The sequence below is a fragment of the Tenrec ecaudatus genome, chromosome 5 (assembly GCF_050624435.1).
Source record: "Tenrec ecaudatus isolate mTenEca1 chromosome 5, mTenEca1.hap1, whole genome shotgun sequence".
Taxonomy (NCBI): domain Eukaryota; kingdom Metazoa; phylum Chordata; class Mammalia; order Afrosoricida; family Tenrecidae; genus Tenrec; species Tenrec ecaudatus.
This window is the reverse complement of record NC_134534.1, coordinates 171,079,658-171,097,421: the sequence shown is the minus strand read 5'-3', so window position 1 is coordinate 171,097,421 and position 17,764 is coordinate 171,079,658. Positions and strand designations below refer to the sequence as shown.

The 17,764-nt window shown below is 42.0% G+C and overlaps 1 pseudogene; it reads left to right on the top strand.

Moving 5' to 3' along the window:
* Positions 1-17,064, top strand: part of LOC142449324 (fructose-bisphosphate aldolase A pseudogene) — a 117,391-nt pseudogene extending 100,327 nt beyond the window's left edge.
* Positions 17,065-17,764: the final 700 nt, after the last annotated feature.

Below are 17,764 nucleotides of genomic sequence, written 5' to 3'. Positions count from 1 at the left end.
GAGAATGTGAAAACTGGATTTTCCAAAGAAAAACATGGTATTGGAGCTGGAGAAAGACTCATTAACAAACTGCAAGATGCAGATAACATAACCTTGTGTTTCAAAAGTAGAGAATCTAAAGCACTTACTGATGAAAATCAAAGACAAAGACTAAAGGCTAGAGCCTGTAGCACGAGTTACAACTCCATGTAAAGTAAACAAACAAACAAATCATCACAATTAGCCAAGAGACAATATCAAGGGAAATAAGACCAATGTTGTCAAGAATTTCATTATACTTGGATCCATGACCTGCACTCGTGAAAGCAGCAGTCAAGACATCAAGTGATGGATTGCATGGGGAAAATCTGCTATCAAAGACCTCCTTCTTACCTTGCTAAAGAGCAAACGCTGACACTTTGAAGACAAAGGTGTGCCTGACCCATACCATGGTATTTTAATTGCCATGTGTGTAAGTGAAAGCTGGACAATGAATAAGGAAGACGATATAAGAATCGATGTATTTAAACTCTTTTGTTGATAAAGAAGATTGGACGTAGAATGGACTGTCTGAAGAACAACAAATCTGTCTTGAAGGAAATATCGGCAGATTGCTTCTTAGACTGTGATACAAGTCCAACATGAACCCATAGATCCAACACCAATCCACAAAGTCCTCCTCCACCTCCCAAAACACACATAATGACGCCGACTGCAGGAGGAAAGCCAAATCAGTGAACATGTAAGCATCTCAGCACTGGAAGGGATCTCCACACCAGCGTCCCAGCACCCAGGGCTACATCTGGGCAGGTCCACGCGGCTTCTCTTTGGGGATATCTTGCACGAAGTGAGCCTTGCCAGCTGAAGCAGGGAACTGGCTAAGGCAATTGCATTGTGGTCTGACCATCACAAAGCAAGAGACCCGAGAACTAGAAAGGCGAGGTTCACCGAGCCATTTATCTCTCTGCCCTTCCATGAACCCCACATGTGTTTATCGGCCAGGCTGGCACAAGAAACTTTAACGGTCTCAGATGCAAAGGTGATGACACTGGGCTTCACATATTTTGGCCTTCTATTAGGAACCACCTGGCAAAGGTGTCTAGAAGAGGACAGTGTGCCTGCTAAATTGGAGGGTCAGCAACAACTAGGAAGACCAGCAAAGAGATGGATTGATACCGTGGCTGCAACCATGGGGCGCGCTAACAATGAAAAGAGAGGTGCCGGTCTATGCAGGATCAAGCTGGATCCACAGCAGGATCTAGCCACTTTTCCATTAACATGCCACCGTTATCATCTAAAATTAAAAATTTTGTATTTAATTTCATGGGTCCATTTTCATAGTCTGATGAATTTGGCATCGTTTTCAGTGAGTTAGACTTATGAAGGGATTTTATGGATCAGTTTAAAAATAACTGAGAGTTCCCACACGTTGCAAAATAAACATGCAGTGCAACACTGCAAAACATTTGAAGAGCACTTCCAAAACACCCAGAAAAATCTTTGGTAAAGTAAAATTATCTAAAAGTTGACGTGTCTTTCCAGCTTTCATTAGCTCTGGTTTAGGCAGATTCCTGGCTCGGTGTAATCCTTGGTTCTTAGTCTTCTTGGGAGAATGAATTTATGCAAAAGACGCAGAGGGCAGCAGGCACAGGAGAGTCTTACTGACAGTGCACAGGAGAGCTTTCACACACTTGACACTGTTCAAGTGGGAGCTTGATGGAGAGATGCAAGAGCCCGCCGGCCGAGTGAGCTTTGCTTTCATGGTCCTTTTGCCTGTCCTAACCTTCAGGGAGTGCTCAATCAGCCTCGCTGAGGGTGTTTGAAGGTCATTTTTCCTTCCTGGCCTTCAGTTTCTTTTCTACCTCTCCCCTAGGCTTTAAACTATCTCCCTCCCTACCTGATGTTATAATTTCCTTCAAAACAGCAGTCAATGGGAAGAATAATTTTATTAGATGTTCTATAATGAACCATGTTTTATTTCATTGATACTGTCATCACAATTTTAACTGATATTGGTTTCTTTATGCTATATTTCTAATGAAGTATATTTTATATGGGCTTTTAAAAAGCACCTCAGAACAAAGGGTTACTTCCCTTTGGTGAGGTTTCTTTCCACATATGCTTTCACATCACCAGAAAGCATTTTAACAAAAAGAATGCATACCCACACACGTGCCCTTGAAAGCTATTACATTTATTACCTTAGCACTGTATTATGGATTCTTAGTGTCTCTAAATAATTAGTTTAATTAATTTCTTAAATAAAAGGTAGTAAATTAAATTACAGTCGATAGTTGAAACTTATACTACATAATCCATAGATGTAACCATCTGGACTCACACTGAGAGGAGCAAAATATAGCTTTAACTGATATGTTCTTCTCTGAACAGATGTTTCAAAGCCCACATGGAGGATATGAATCTCTTAAAATAACACCATAGCTGGGAGGGAGCAGCATTAGAATTATCAACAACCAACTGCTAGTCACTAAGCCTAATGGAAATGTAAATACAGGTAGAATTTTAAGAAGCACTTTAATGGAAGAGCAGATCATAATTCCACCCTCCCATGTATTGTCTTATGTGGAGTCTAACTCATGGAGTCCTGATTGAAATATTGCCCAGTCCTGTCCCATCTCCATTATTATAACTATTCATAAACACAGATCTTCCCACAATTATATGAAGAAACAGAATATAGAAAGGAAGGCAAATGGCTATGTATGCATAGATATATGTGGATGCATGCATGTGCATGGGTTTTTATGTCGTAAGCAATTTCATAGAAAGAGCATACAACATATGCTAACCTCTTACCTCTCTATTATTTTCCACACTCTTTACTTAGTTGCAATCTAAGAATAGCATGTTCTCCACTCAGAGATTTCCTGTCCTGGTCTTGCACGTCCATAGTTAAGTGAGCCCATCAATTTCAAGTAGGCCTAAAGCCCTTGAAACTGCCTATTGCTCTAAGTGTGACTAATAATCCAACAAGAATCTTGTCTTTAAATATTTCTCCCGACTATTTAAAGGGACTCAACAAGATAGGGAGAAATGGAAAACACAGGAGAAAAATAATCACAACTCATAAAGACTTAAAATTTCTTTTAAAGGTGTCTGTTGACGCCCTTTGTGCTATGTTGGATATTCGTTCCCTACCACAAGAATGATGCTTATTCAGAAGAAAAAATCTCCAGAGTGATATCATTTTGGCCTTGAGAACTACAGCCTGACAGGGGACAGGCTGCCCTTTCAGATGAATAGAATCGGAAAATCACTCGGAGAACAGGCCTGGGAAGTTGACCCCTGGACTGAGGTGTGTTGAAAAATCATGGACAGAGAATTTAAACCTAGATTTTCAAATAAGTAATCTAGGAAAAAGAGCTCCCAACTTTCCTGAGCCCGATCGCTCAGTTTGTCATATTTCTGTGACCCGTGTGTTGCTGGGATACTGGAAGATATACCACCAGCGCTTCAGATTCCAGCAGCAACATCCATGGAAGACAGGTTTACGCAGAGCCTCTGACAAAGACAGACAAGGGATAAAGTTCTGGCTAGCTGACAGCAGAAGCTGGTTACGGTGTTAGAAGATGAACCTGCGGTTACGCAATAAGCACAATGATGTCAAATCAGCCCACCCTCCTGGAGGAGGTTCAGAACAGGGCATTGTTTTGTTCTGCTGTGTGTGAGGTCCCCATGAACAGAAGCTGACCTGGTGGCAAGGGCCAACAACAGGGCCTGGCCAATCAAGTGACTTCCTTCCACAGAAGCTCAGCGATCTTAAAGGAGGCACCATAGCCATGTGGAGTAAGCTGTGAACTGCTAATCACAAAGTGGATGGTTCGACCCCACTAGCCTACCTAGGAACAAAAGAGGAGCGTGGCTGCTCCTGTGAGGGCTGAAGCCTGAGGAACACTGTGTAGAGTCAGTTTGGGCTGGAATCAATGCAATGTGCTATGCCCAAAATCAAAATGTCCATTTTCTGGCTCCTCTGCTAGCCATCCATGTTCCACTACTTTCTATTTTTCCAGTTAGATAGATGGAGATAGATGACTCAGTGAGCTGCCTGCAATGACACATAAACTAGCTAGGATGCTGCTGTTGTGGTTAGGTGCCGTCCAGTTGGGGCAGACCCATAGCAACCATGTGCACACAGTAAAGCACCACCGGGTCCTGCGCCGTGCTTGCAATTGTTCCTGTGCCTGAGCCTACTGATGCGGCCTGAAAATATCCAGGAGAGTTGAGTAGCAATAAAGGGGCTTTAAAATGTTTGTGGCGAATGAAATCAAAGGGTGCTGGAATTTTCCCTGGGTTTTGAAGCCTCCTCTTAGACCTAAAGTTATTAGTGGTTACCAGAGGGAGGGAAGGAAGGAGGGAGTGGGGGAAAGAACTCACTGCCCAGGAGATGCTCCACTTCTCTCTCTCTGTGAAACATAATGTCAATAAGCTGTACATGTGGAGAATGTTAGATGACAAGTGTGTTACATACATATTTATCATAATTCAAAAATAGTTATGAGAGACAAGCCTTGTCTGTGATGCCAGGACAGAATTCAAACAAAAAGGATAATAGGTGTGCTAGGCTGGGTTCTCCGGACATGTAAAACCAGTGGCATTTAGATGTATATATAGAGAAAGAGATTGGTATCCAGAAGGTGCTGGGTCAATCCAGTTGGATTCAAGTCAATGAGTCAGATGTCAAACTGACAGCTTTCCCTGACTCATGTAACTGCTGGGGACAAAGGAGCCTGCAGGTAGGCTACTGGCTGGGGAGGCAGAGGAAGCTGAATGCAGGCTCAGTAAATCAGGCTTCTGGCTGCACAGTCAAATCACCCCAAGGCCAACAGGCAATAGGATAGACCACTGATAGCTCCCAGGGTGTGAAGGCAATCGCGTGAGCTGTTGGCTCAAGTCTAAAGAACTAGAGGTTGATGATGCAGGATCCTGGCAAGAAGATACCAACCTTCCCCCAGAGCCTGCTTCAATCAGGGCTGCTCACTGCTCACAGCAAACTCCATCATTGAGTTCTTCATGTTATGTTAGATTCCCTAATGATTTAGGAAGACCTGAGCTGCCAAACTACCAAAATTTCTGGTCCCCTGCCCCCACCATTGACACAAAACCTAACTATCACCATAGGGAAGGTTCTATAATCCAAAGAATATAGAGGAGCAATATTCCTAGATGATTGGGGCACTGACCTCAGAAACTACATTAGAGTCTATCCATTTGCCTTAATCTTATGCTTCAGAGACATAAAACCAGTGAAGGATAGATAAATAGATAGATAGATAGATAGATAGATAGATAGATAGATAGATAGATAGATAGATGATAGAAATAGAAATACAAATTTATATCAAGAAAATGTCTCACATAATTAGAGAAGCAGCAAGTTGCAAGTCCAGACAATTTCCAAGTCTGTGGGTCAGATGTTAGGCTAGAGGTTTCTCCTGACTCCAGCCACTGTGGGGATAAACCTAAGATTGGCAGGAAAACCACAGATTTGTGGTTACAAAGGTGCATGAACCCAAGGTTAGCCGATGAGATGGCAGGCCGCTGACAAGTGTCAGGACTACCAGGCACTATGGCAAACCCCTGCCTCGAATCAAATGGATGGACGAGTTACAGGATCCAGACCCAGCAAAAGACAGACAAGCTTTTTCACAGCGTCCACTTAGATTGGAAGCAGGCCACATCCCTAAGGAAATTTACTTTCGATTAATTGTCTGCTCATAGCAGATCTCTTTGTGGAAGTGGTTAGATTATTTTAGATCACACTAGGTGGGAATATTAGGTCTTAACTGCCAAACCTCTAAGATTCAAAGTCCAGCCCAGTTGACAGAAAATTTTAACTACACACCACTCTTCTCAGACTTGGAAACAACAACTCTGAGGGTCACTTGTGTCCCTAAGGAGGTGCCATTCACCTCACACTAGACTCTGAATCTGATCCTTCTTTAAAAATGTCTCCTTAATTGATCTAATTCCTATCTCTTCTGTCCATCAGACATGGGGCACCCCAACATGAAGCCGGCACTACTGAGGTCCACAGCGCTCACATGAACTATGTAATGCTGACCTTACGTAGAACACAAACTTAACTGTGTGCAAGAGGTAGGAGTACTGCCCTGGCTTCACCACACACCCGCTCTATCCCTTGGGGAGTTTCTTATTATCTCCCAGCAGCTAAGACCTCATCTATTAAATCAGGGGGTAAATTTCCAATTTTTTTTTCTAAAAGCTCTAAAATTTGAATCTACAGAGACTAAGAGGAGTTTTGTTCTGTTTGCTTTAGTTTAGTTTGGTTTTCAAAACAAGTTGTTTTGGCTTTGGGGCTATATCAAAGTCAATTGTGAAGCAAACTCAACAGAAGGGATACTTTAAATGACCATTTCTATTGTGGCGTCTTCAGCACTTATTGCAAATAGAATTCTTCCACATGGTCTAACATCACAGATGGATGCAGCAGGTTACAATGGCCCAGAATTCATGTAGTTCAAGTTCCAGGCTTGTATCCAATACTTACTAATACTGCGGAATTTGGAAAGCTGCTTAATTCTTTTGTTAAGTATTTTCTTATCTATGAAATAGAAATAAACATTGCCTCTATCCAGTAGGGCTTTTGTAATACTTGAATAAGCTCGTCATGGAACAGATAAAATACAAACTTAGTAAAAGATCATCAGCATTGATGCAATGGCAGTGAGTTTGGTTTTATATGTTAGTGTTTGACAAGCCTTATAACCGCAGTGGTCCAGGGGTCCTCAAACTTTTTAAACAGGAGGACATTTCACTGTCCATCAGACCTGTTGGAGGGCCAGACTATAGGTCTAAAAAAAAAAACTATGAACAAATTCCTATGTATACTGCACATATTTTATTTTGAATTGAAAAACCAAACAGGACAAAAACACCTGGTGGGCCGGATAAAAGTCCTTGGCGGGCCGCATGTGGCCCGCAGGTAGTAGTTTGAGGACGCCTGATTAGAGCCTCTCCATTGTACATAGAATCCTTGGACAAGGCAGTGGAGTAAGTTAGACAATAGTCAGTCATGTGTAAGGAAAATTAGGTTGAATTCTGACACATACTTTTGAGAGAGAATGACAATAACCATCAAGTAGAAACCCATGTGATGATGAATTTCTGTCTCAAAATTATTTCCTCAGGACTGTAAAAAATAAGTCACACCAATCTCTAAAGTGATTGGTTGAATGGTGCGCACTTCACCTAAAAAAAAAACAGAGAAAAGAAAAAATGAAAGTCACTGCTATCCAGTCAACCCTATAGGACATAGAACTGTCCTTGTGGGTTTCAAGATTTAACTCTTTAGGGGACAAGAAAGCCTCATCTTTCTTCCACTGAGCAGTTAGTGGTTTCAACCTGCTGACCTTGCGGTCTTCATCCATTAGGCCAAAAAGGACTCTTAACGATAGCATTAATGATGTCTCTCCCTTCCAAAGAAGCTGTCGCTGGAATCGCTACCTGGGCCATGTTCCAACTGGTACCTTCCAGGTGCTCCTCCCCTACTCCCCCCCCCTACAAATTTAAATTGGTGCAGGAGTCCTTTCAGATGCACTTAGCAGGAGTCAAGAAGCATTAGCAGCTTTGGCTTTGGGAAAACTCATGAAAATCCAAACCAGGCACAGAAGTCATGGCAACTCACAGAGGTCACTTGTTGACCTGAAAATTTCCCTAGTCAGTCAGCCGCCCCTGCAACCCCTAAGCTTGGAATTGTACCCTCTGTGAATCACTTTAACCAGAAACTTGACTAATTCACCTCCTCGCTCCCCCTCCTGCAATCATCTTCATTCTCTCTTTCAATATAGAAGTAGAAAAAAGCACTACTTATTAAAATGTGTGAATTTGACAGCCTCAATCCCTGTGAGCTAAATTACATCATATTTTTAATGTCGCACTATGAATGACATGAAATAACCAAGTGACATTCATCCCTACAAAATACAGCTTCATTTTTTCCCTTGCACCTGACTAGGTTTGCACACCTAGGGTGCGCACACTTGACTGCTTACTTAACTGACATGAATCCCTGTCACTTAACACATGACTAATATTCACCACCCTCCTCACCCCAAAGAAGGACCTCAATGTCATTTACTCATAGGACAGAAGAGAACTGCCCTTGTGGGGTTTTCTGAGACTTTAACTCTTTATGGGTGTAGAAAGCCATGTCTTTCTCCCATGGACCTGCTAGTAGGTTAGAACTGCTCACCTGTGGTTAGCAGGGTAACACATTACCACCCTGCCACCAGGAACTGTTACTGGGCATCAAATTGAAAACATGAACCAGTGAGCGTGAAATCCTGCTATGGCTCATTGGTTACTTAAGTTCACCAGTTTCCCAATGGGAAAAATTATAAACAGCAACATTTTAGTGATTTGCCTATTTTAGCAACTTAGCCTGTCTCCGATGAAAAGAAACAAGAAACAAAGAAAGAACGCAATCTTTTGAACTAAACAGGTCATAATCTCCCACTATATTAATTTTTCCAATTTGATTCTTTGACCTTCTAGAAATGATCTAAAATGCACTATGCAGTCATCCAATTAGAATCAAGAATTCCATTTTACAGGGTATAAATCTATGACTACAATAAAAGGTTGAGTCAATTATTTTTTCTAACCCTGAATATATAAAGAAGGTATAACAACTTACATTGTTCTCTCTATGTAGAAATTTTAAAAGTCCACGTTAAAGAAGTCTTATCTAACATCTGACATAATTAAAATGTAGATAATTTAATAGATACGGCATTTAAAAGGACAAAATGAATTAGGAAGGAACAAATGTGTCCAAGGAAGTACAGCTATACATCTAATTCTAGTCTAACTGTTTAAGAAGGGATTACTAAATGAGAAGGGCAAAAGTGATTTGGATCATCACAAAATTAGGAACTAAGTAACTGGTATACTGTTTTGAAAACAACCTACAATAATTTACTTTGTATATTATTCTTGGTAGTATCTTATTAGTGAGTCTATTCTTACATTAGGTTGTTGTTCTAATCCTACCACTGGGATTAAATCACGGAGTTTTTCTTTGCCTTCTTCCTGGTTCTTGTGCACTGTCGTGTTGGTTCCGATTCATAGGGACTCAGTTCCAACAGATTGAAACACTGTCTGGTGCTGGGTCATGCTCACTACTGTTCCTATGTGTAAGCCCATCAATGTAGCAGCCACTGTGTCAATCCTCATGTACAACAGGTGGGTAAGATCAAATGGGCCAAATTGCGCCGCTGACTTTTTTATTTGATAATCAATTCCCTTATTAGATTATTTACAGTGATTATGATGTAAGAATCCATGAACAAGGACTTTAAGGTAAACCCTCCCTCCCCCTCCAAAAACTCAAATCTGCTACCAGAGAGTCAATTCTAATTCAGTGACCTTATATGGGGAAACTAGCATTGCCCCAGAGGATTGCCAAAAGGAAAACCCTTTGTGAAGCAGACGGTCCCATCCTTCTCCAACTGGCAAACCGCTGCCTTTTTTAGTTATTAGCCACACCCTTTAAAGGCTATTCCACTGGGACCCCTTAAAAAAGATACCGTAAATATTGGAAATAAATTACAGTAACTAACCATATAGCTCATCTTTCAGAATTGAATTTTTGACATGTGATTTTCTTGTGTTTAAATTCACTTACTTAAAAATAAAGAAGGATTTGTTTGTTTTTGGAGAGGAGATGGGGCCGTTTAATGCCTGGGATGGAGGAGAAATAGTTTTAATTTTCTAGTTTGAAATATATTGTTTCTTAAGAGTGCAAAATGTCCTAAATGAAGCTATGAACAATGAAATTGAAACCGCTATCCCTTTTTCCTCCTCTTTTAAGATGAAATCTCCCTATGACACCACTGTACTTGCAGATGAAAGTAATTTTTAAAAATCAATCTGGTCTCCCCACTGTTGCGATACAGCGAAAGCACAGAATCTCATTGGCTGACAAACCGTTTGGAGTACAGAACAGAGTCTAGAAACAGATATACTATTTAGATAAATCACTGGTTATCCAAACTCTGGGGCCTGTAAAATTAAGTTTGGAATTCCTCAGAAACAGACAAAAGGCTTTCCCACAAGGATCTGGAAGGAGAGCTGGTCCTGGAGTCATAAATACCAGGAGCCTGGCCCAAAGCGATGCAGATCCCACCATGTAATCCTTGCCTCTGCCCTAACACACACCAGGCACGCCGTTAGAGCACCAGACGCCAGCACACGAGGCTTATTGTCCGACACCGAGCCTTCTCATAGTTGTTTATCTGTCTCAGTAAGTTATATAATATCTTCTCAGTTCATATGCTGGGTCCTGTTTCAGACATTATTGACGTAAAAGACTCTAACCTTCATCTTTCAAATCACTCCATTTCAACTCCTTCAGTGAGTTTCTTCTATTTCACATCCCTACCGTGAGGCTTTCTCATAGTCAGCTGACCTCAAGTCGGAGGCAGATGAGGGGCCTTTCTTTGGAAGATTTTCTGCTAGTATTTACAGTATTAATAAATCTTTTGTCGCTACTATTTAGTTTTGAGACCAGTCAATTTAGTCACGGATACTGTCAGAACCAAGAAATATCAGTTAAACAAATGCTTTAAGTTGTTAGTTCACAAAGTGGCAGAGTCGGCAACTGTGAAAGTAAATCTGTGAATCTGGATCTCTGGTGGTGGGATGATTGACCTATTCGACTGCCAACCACAGGGTCAGTGGTTCGGAAACACCAACTGCTCTGTGGAGGAAAGATGAGGCTTTCTACTCCCATAAAGAGTTACAGTGTCAGAAATCCATTGGGGGCAGTTCTATTTTTTCCTATAAGACTGACATGAGGCAGAATTGACTTGATGGTAGTGAGTTTGGGTTTATTTTTGGCTACATGGGGTGCTAACCAGAATGCTCACTTTAAAATTTTAAAACTTACTAAAGTTTTTTTCTTAACTCTTCACAATGTGTTCCTTCAAACTGATATAATAGAATATACTGTCCTTTGGAAATTTTTAATTTTCTTTTATTTGGAGCTCTTACAGATGTTGCAACAACTTGTAATTCAATTAGATTATGCATGATTATACAATTGCTGTCACCATCAGGTTCAACACATTTTCATTCTTCTTGATATCTGCTCCTCTTTTTCCCCTCACCCCCCACTCTGTCCCCAGAATCCCTCATTGTTGTTATATAAAAATTTAAAAAGAAGAAAAACTGTACTGCACTAAAAAATAAAACTATTTTCTCCAATCGCAATCTCTGCATTTGAAAAAGCAGTATCGCCAAGTATCCACACAGAAGCACTCCATCCTTAATTTTCTTGTGAGAAATACTATACAATCTGCATTATCCAAAGCAATCAATGCTTGAAAATCCAATTCAATAGATACTTAGATCCCTGTATGGTAGGCCTTGTATTAGACCTTGACAATGTTGTTTTACATAAAATTAAACAATATCGAGTATAGGCTCATTTAGCGATTTGTTTGGAAAACTATTACATATTAGATCATAGATATAGCCTTGTGAAGCTCAGAAGTAATGCGCCCAAGGTCACAAAGCTATTAAGTTGAAAATATCTTTCGATTAGACAATTTTCCTTTAAATAATCATCACTCAAGATATCAAGTTTGATAAGATGATCAAATGGATTTATGTTTTACTAGGAGTCAAGGATAAAAAGTGATAATGGAATGAGACATTTTTATGGGTGGTGATAATTAGTGATGAAATAGCTATTATTATTTTTGGCATACGAGTGAGCCCAGATGAAGGGCCAGATTACCATTCGAAATAATCATTTCTCTGTATGTAGTACACATTTGCACAAACAACTTGACTCAAATGATCAGTTGGCAGATCTTTAGAAAATGAGAGGGAAATCCCGTTAGATGAGTTACACACTGTGTACTTTTAGGACAGAGTGAATACATAAACTTGGTATTTTGCACTGAAGATATTTGTAATTTTGCCAGCTTAGAAGTCTTTCCATAAAACCCACACATTTTCCTTATAAAGAGATAGGCCAAAGCAGCATGCCCGTTATTTGTACAGTACTTGCAATTGTTTATGCAATACTTGTATTTTTTAATAGATGAATAGAAACTGCTACTTTCAGTTTTCAGGTAAAAAATGATGCCATGTAGCTAGCACGGAACACAGAGTCCACAGGGACAGAGGCAGTGTATGAATCCAGCTGACCAACCAGGGGTGGAATCTATGAATGGAGAACTTTCAGAGCAGGGTACTATGCAGATGTATTTTCCATGATTTTCCCATATCAGGCACTGAGCATCTATATGAGAAGAGGCTATAGTATAGAAAAATAATCTGCATTATTCCTATAAATCTGTTGGTATTCATAACTTTTTCTTATGTGGTCCTCTCTTCCTTCTGAAGGTTACTGACAACATCATCTAAGTTCACCTTGTTGGAATCCACTCTCCACACTACAAATGTCCTAGCGCACCATTCTCACTAAGCCTTGTTGGTGTGCCTAGGTTTAATTAGAGCTTAGACTTGTAAAAGCTCTTGGCATGGATGTTGAAAACCTGAGCGAGTTCATTAAAGCTATTAACCTCTGACCTCTTTTCCATAAATGTCACAATGGCTCCGCCTTCCTATGTCAGTAAATATATCAGCTTTGCAGCCAATCAATCTGCAAAATACGTACCACGTTTTTTGATGGACTAATGAACTGAATCCTATAATCATGAAATGTTCAATAGTTAAAAATTAATATATTTACAGTAATGTGATTCTAAATATAGCAAAGCATGTTTGCCTACTAAGATTAATATTAACATTGGGTAAAACTAATTAAATGTGAAATAAACTGTTGAAATTTCAAGCAAGATGACTTTTCCACTAGAAAGATCTTCAGCCAAATGTGCCCTGAGAAAGCATTTTGTACACTTACTATTTCTAATTATTTTATTTTTTATTTCTTATTATTTAGGTCCGGATTGAAGTAACAATCCTGTAACTTGTTCCTCTCTAGATGAAAGACTCCAAGGCAGTTTTGTTTTTCTCTCCTTCTTCTCATGAGTGTGAAAACAAATTTTAAAAATATTACCTACAATAAAAAATTAAGTAAACCTTTACTCTGCCCAAATTCATAAAGGTACCGAGGGACTGATTTTCTTACAGTATCTGTGTTCAGCCAGTTTGATGAACGAAATGAATCCGGTGACACTCATACATGTTTAAGAAGGAGCATAATATCAATAAGTGATTATATATCAAGAAAGCATGTCACTCAGTTCAACTTAAGTCCATAAATCCAATACTAGTCCATATGTCCCTCTGCAGTGATGCAGAATGCAGGAAGACTCGCAGGCTGGTGGGTGCAGAGTTCTGTGACTCCAGAGTGAATCTGCTGGAAACATGCCAAGGCTCTGGCCGCTCTCCTGGTAGCTAGCAAACAGGAAAAAGTAGGGCGAAAAAGGGCACGTTTCCCATGGTGCTCTTGAGGAGAAGTTCACACCCGCAAGAAAGCACCATCAGGCTGTGACCTGATTGTCAGGCTAGATTCCACCCCTTCACTTTCATACATCTTCAAGTTGACATAAAGTGATCTAACTACCATAGTATCTAAGCTTATCATTAAAATGCCTTACGTTGTTGGAAGGAGCCCTGGTGGTTCACTGGTCTCAATGTCAGATGACCAACCACAAGGTTAGCAGTTCAAACCCAACAGCCACTCTAAGGGACCAAGATTTGATAGTCAGCTTCCAGAAAGATTGATGGCCTTGGGATAGTTTTAATGCTGCAGAGACCCTATGAATCAGAATTGACTTGGAGGAAGTGAGTTTGGATTATTTTGTCCTCCTGTAGATGTTTCTGAAGGAGCCTGGCGACTTTCTTTAGTGGTTACTTGTTGGGCTAACCACAAGGTCAGAAGCTAGAAACCACTAGTCATTCCTCGTAAGCAAGATGGGGATTTCTAGCTCCCTTAAGAGTTACAGTGTTGGCTGGTGCATATGGGAGCTGGAGGCACAGGGAATCCAGGGTGGATGATCCCTTCAGGACTAGGGGTGGGAGGGGTGATACTGGAAGAGTAGAGGGTGAGTGGGTTGGAAAGAGGGAACTGATTACAAGGATCCACATGTGACCTCCTCCCTGGGAGACGGACAGCAGGGAAGGGGGGGAAGGAAGACTCCGGATAGGGCAAGATATGATAAAATAACAATCTGTGGATTATCAAGGGCTCATGAGGGAGGGGGGAGCAGAGAGGGAGGGGGGAAAAAAGAGGACCTGATGCAAAGGGCTTAAGTGGAGAGCAAATGCTTTGAAAATGAACAGGGAAAAGAATGCACGGATGTGCTTTATACAATTGATGTGTGTATATGTATGGATTGTGATAAGAGTTGTATGAGTCCCTAATAAAATGTTAAAAAAAAGAAAGAAAATGATGAGGGCAAAGAATGTACAAAAAAAAACAAGAGTTACAGTGTTGGAATCCCACAGGGGCAGTTGTACCCTGTCCTATAGGCTCTCTGAGTCTGAATCAACTTGATAGCAGTGGGTTTCCGTTTTGGTTTGAGATGAGTCCAAAGGAGCTCTGGTCACCTAGTGGCTTATGAGCTGGGCTGCTAACTGCAGGGCCTACAGTGAGAAACCACGAGCTGGTTTTCAGGAAAAGATGAGCCTGTCTGCTCCCACATAGATTCACAGACTTAGAAACCCCCCAAAAAGGGCAGTTCTACCCTGACCTGTAGCATTGCTTTCAGAATTTCCTCAGCAGCAGTGGCTTTGGGTTTGCTTATTGGTACATGAGTCCAAAATATTATTCTTGATATTTAATTTATCATAGCAATATTCTCAACTCTCTCTTTCTCTCTCTCTCTCTCTCTCTCACACACACACACATGCATGCACGCACGCACACACACACTTCCTAAACAACATAATTGAGGAAAGGGGATAGTTACGAATTGTGATATATTGTGTAAGTAGAACTTAGAAGACTACCTCTTTTATAATAACAGTTTCCCTCTTGATTATTAAAAAAAATTCCTCTAACAAGTGTCTGTTAACATCCTGCTAAAACGTTAACCCTGACATATTGGCAAAAATTATTAATAGTTCTCATTTTCAAAGGAGGCCCTGATTGAAAATAAAGACTCTCTTTAAAAATGACTATCTAAATAAATCTTCAGCCCAAACCCTGTATTTGCTGTACACCCCTGGAGTAACCAGGGCCCCTACTGGGAAGTTCCATTTCCTGTTTACACTCCCATTTCCTTTCTGAAAAACAGCATACTCACCACGGAAGTGAATTAGAAACCCTTAAATTCCTGGGCCATGATGATTCTTTCACCTCTTGGACTAATTTTTATATGTTACTTTCCTAAACCTTAATTATTTCCATGTCTCCTGATTCTCAGCTTCTAGTTCATATTTTGTTCGTCCACCAGACAAGGCCATTACGTTTGGCAGAGGATCAAGAGAAAATAAGCAAACCCTCCACGAGATAGATCGACTCAATGGTTGCAACCATGGACTCAAACAAGCCAACTGCTTGAAGAATGGCATGCCCAAACAACTACAAAACAACAACCACAAAGCTAAGCCACTGCCACGGAGCTGTTCTTGTTAGGGAAAAGGGAGTTGGTCCCTAAAAGCCCAGTCAGCAAAGATAGCTAGGCATGCCACCGATAAAAGGTATTCTTAGCAAAAAATCATACACTCATTAGAAGTTTATGGGAAGGGAGACAGGCAATAAAGGACTCAAATCTTGGAATATCGGCAGTAAAGGACCCAAAGTTTGAGCCTGCGTCGCAAAAGTCAACAAAGCCAAACATCACGCACAGGCTTGAACACATTCAATAAGAATCCACCAATACAAGTAGAACCCAGGCCTCGACCTTAATCTATCCTAGAAGGAGTTGACATGCGATGCCGTGGAGTTCCGAGGCAACTTTTCCCATAAGAAATAACTAAAGGCGCTCGCTCACTGCTCATCAGACGGGCAGCCTCTCCTGCAGCCTCCAGGAAGGAACTTGCCACCCTGCCCTACCCTTACCCAGTGCTCGCCCAGAGCAGAAGGAGCTGTCGGACATTGCCCATCGCCCTGTAGCTCCCGGCAAGGGCCTCCTGGCTGCAGATGAGTCCACCGGAAGCATTGCCAAGAGGCTGCAGTCCATTGGGACCAAGAACAGCAAGAGAATCGCTGCTGCTGACCACTGACCACCGGGAGAACCCCTGCACTGGGGGCGTCCTCCTCTTCCATGAGACTCTCTACCACAAGCCAGATGATGGGCGCTCCTCCTCCCAAGTTATCAAATCCAAGGGCGGGATCGTGGGCACCAATGTTGACAAGGGTGTGTGTGGTGCCCCGGCATGAACAAACAGCTAGACACCACCCAAGGGCTGGACGGGCTATCTGAGCACCGTGCCCAGGACAAGAAGGATGGCGCTGACTTTGCCAAGTGGCAAGGTGTACTGAAGATCGGCAAACACACCCCTTCAAACCACGCCATCATGGAAAATGCCAATGTGCTGGCCCATTATGCCAGCCTCTGCCAGCAAAAAGGCATCGTGCCCATTGTGGGGCCCGAGATCCTTCCTGACGGCGACCGTGACCTGAAGCGCTGCCAGGATGTCACTGAGAAGGTCTGGTTGCCGTCTACAAGGCCCTGAGTGACCTCCACGTCTACCTGGAAGGCACCTTGCTGAAGCCCAATATGGTCACCCCTGCCATGCCTGTACACAGGAATTTTCCCACCAGGTAGTTGCCATGACAACTGTCACTGCCCTGCGCCACAGAGTGCCCCCTGATGTTACTGGGGTCACCTTCCTGTCTGGACACCAGAGCAAAGAGGAGGCGTCCATCCACCTCAACGCTGTCAACAAGTACCCGCTGCTGAAGCCCTGGGCCCTGACCTTCTCCTCCGGGCGCACCCTACAGGCATCTGTCCTGAAGGCCTGGTGGGGCGAGAAGGAGAACCCGAAGGTGGCCCAGGAGGAGTCCTGGCTAACAGCCTCGCCTGCCAAGGAAAGTACACTACAAGCGGTCAGGCTGGGGCTGCAGCCAGCGAGTCCCTCTTCGTTTCTAACCACACCTACAAAATGGAGGTGGTGTGAGGTTGCCCCTCAACACACCAGGCTCCCCCCACCCATGCCCCCACCCATGCCCACCCATGCCCACCTCTTGATGAGAGGGCACCTCCTGGACTCCAGGCCACTCTTTCCTCTCACTCCCACCACCCTTGTTTACCTTGTATGCTAACTCCATCGCCCTTTCCCGCTCACTGCCAATAAACAACTATTTAAGGGAGAAAAGAAAAAAGAACTAACTATGGATTAATCCGTTCTCGACCACCAAGTTTTTAACCTAACCTTGCCTTTTTATACAAAGGCAATTTCAAAGTCAGTCCGTTCAGAGTTATATATCATTTACATAAGAGACACAACATTTTAAAAGTTTTTAACTAAAATATGGCCCATACCTTGAGACGGATGAGGATCTGGATCCGCGGACACGGACTTGGAGAGGAGGATGGAGAGAGAGTCGTTGTTTGGAAGGGGAATCTCCCTCCAGAAAATCAACCGGGAGCTGCTTCTCAGGAGTTTTCCCCCTTCTTTGCCTTTTTTCACTAGGACCTGGCTGGCTTTCTCTAAAAAAAAAAAAAATCTGTCTGTGGTCTGCTGTTGGCGTTTCCTTCACTGTTTTCTAAAAAGGCTTACTAAATGATCATCAACCATCTGGATAATACGGTTAACCAGTTCCATATCATGATGATTCTTTTCAAAAAGAACTCTTTCTTAGGACCAATGTTTTTAT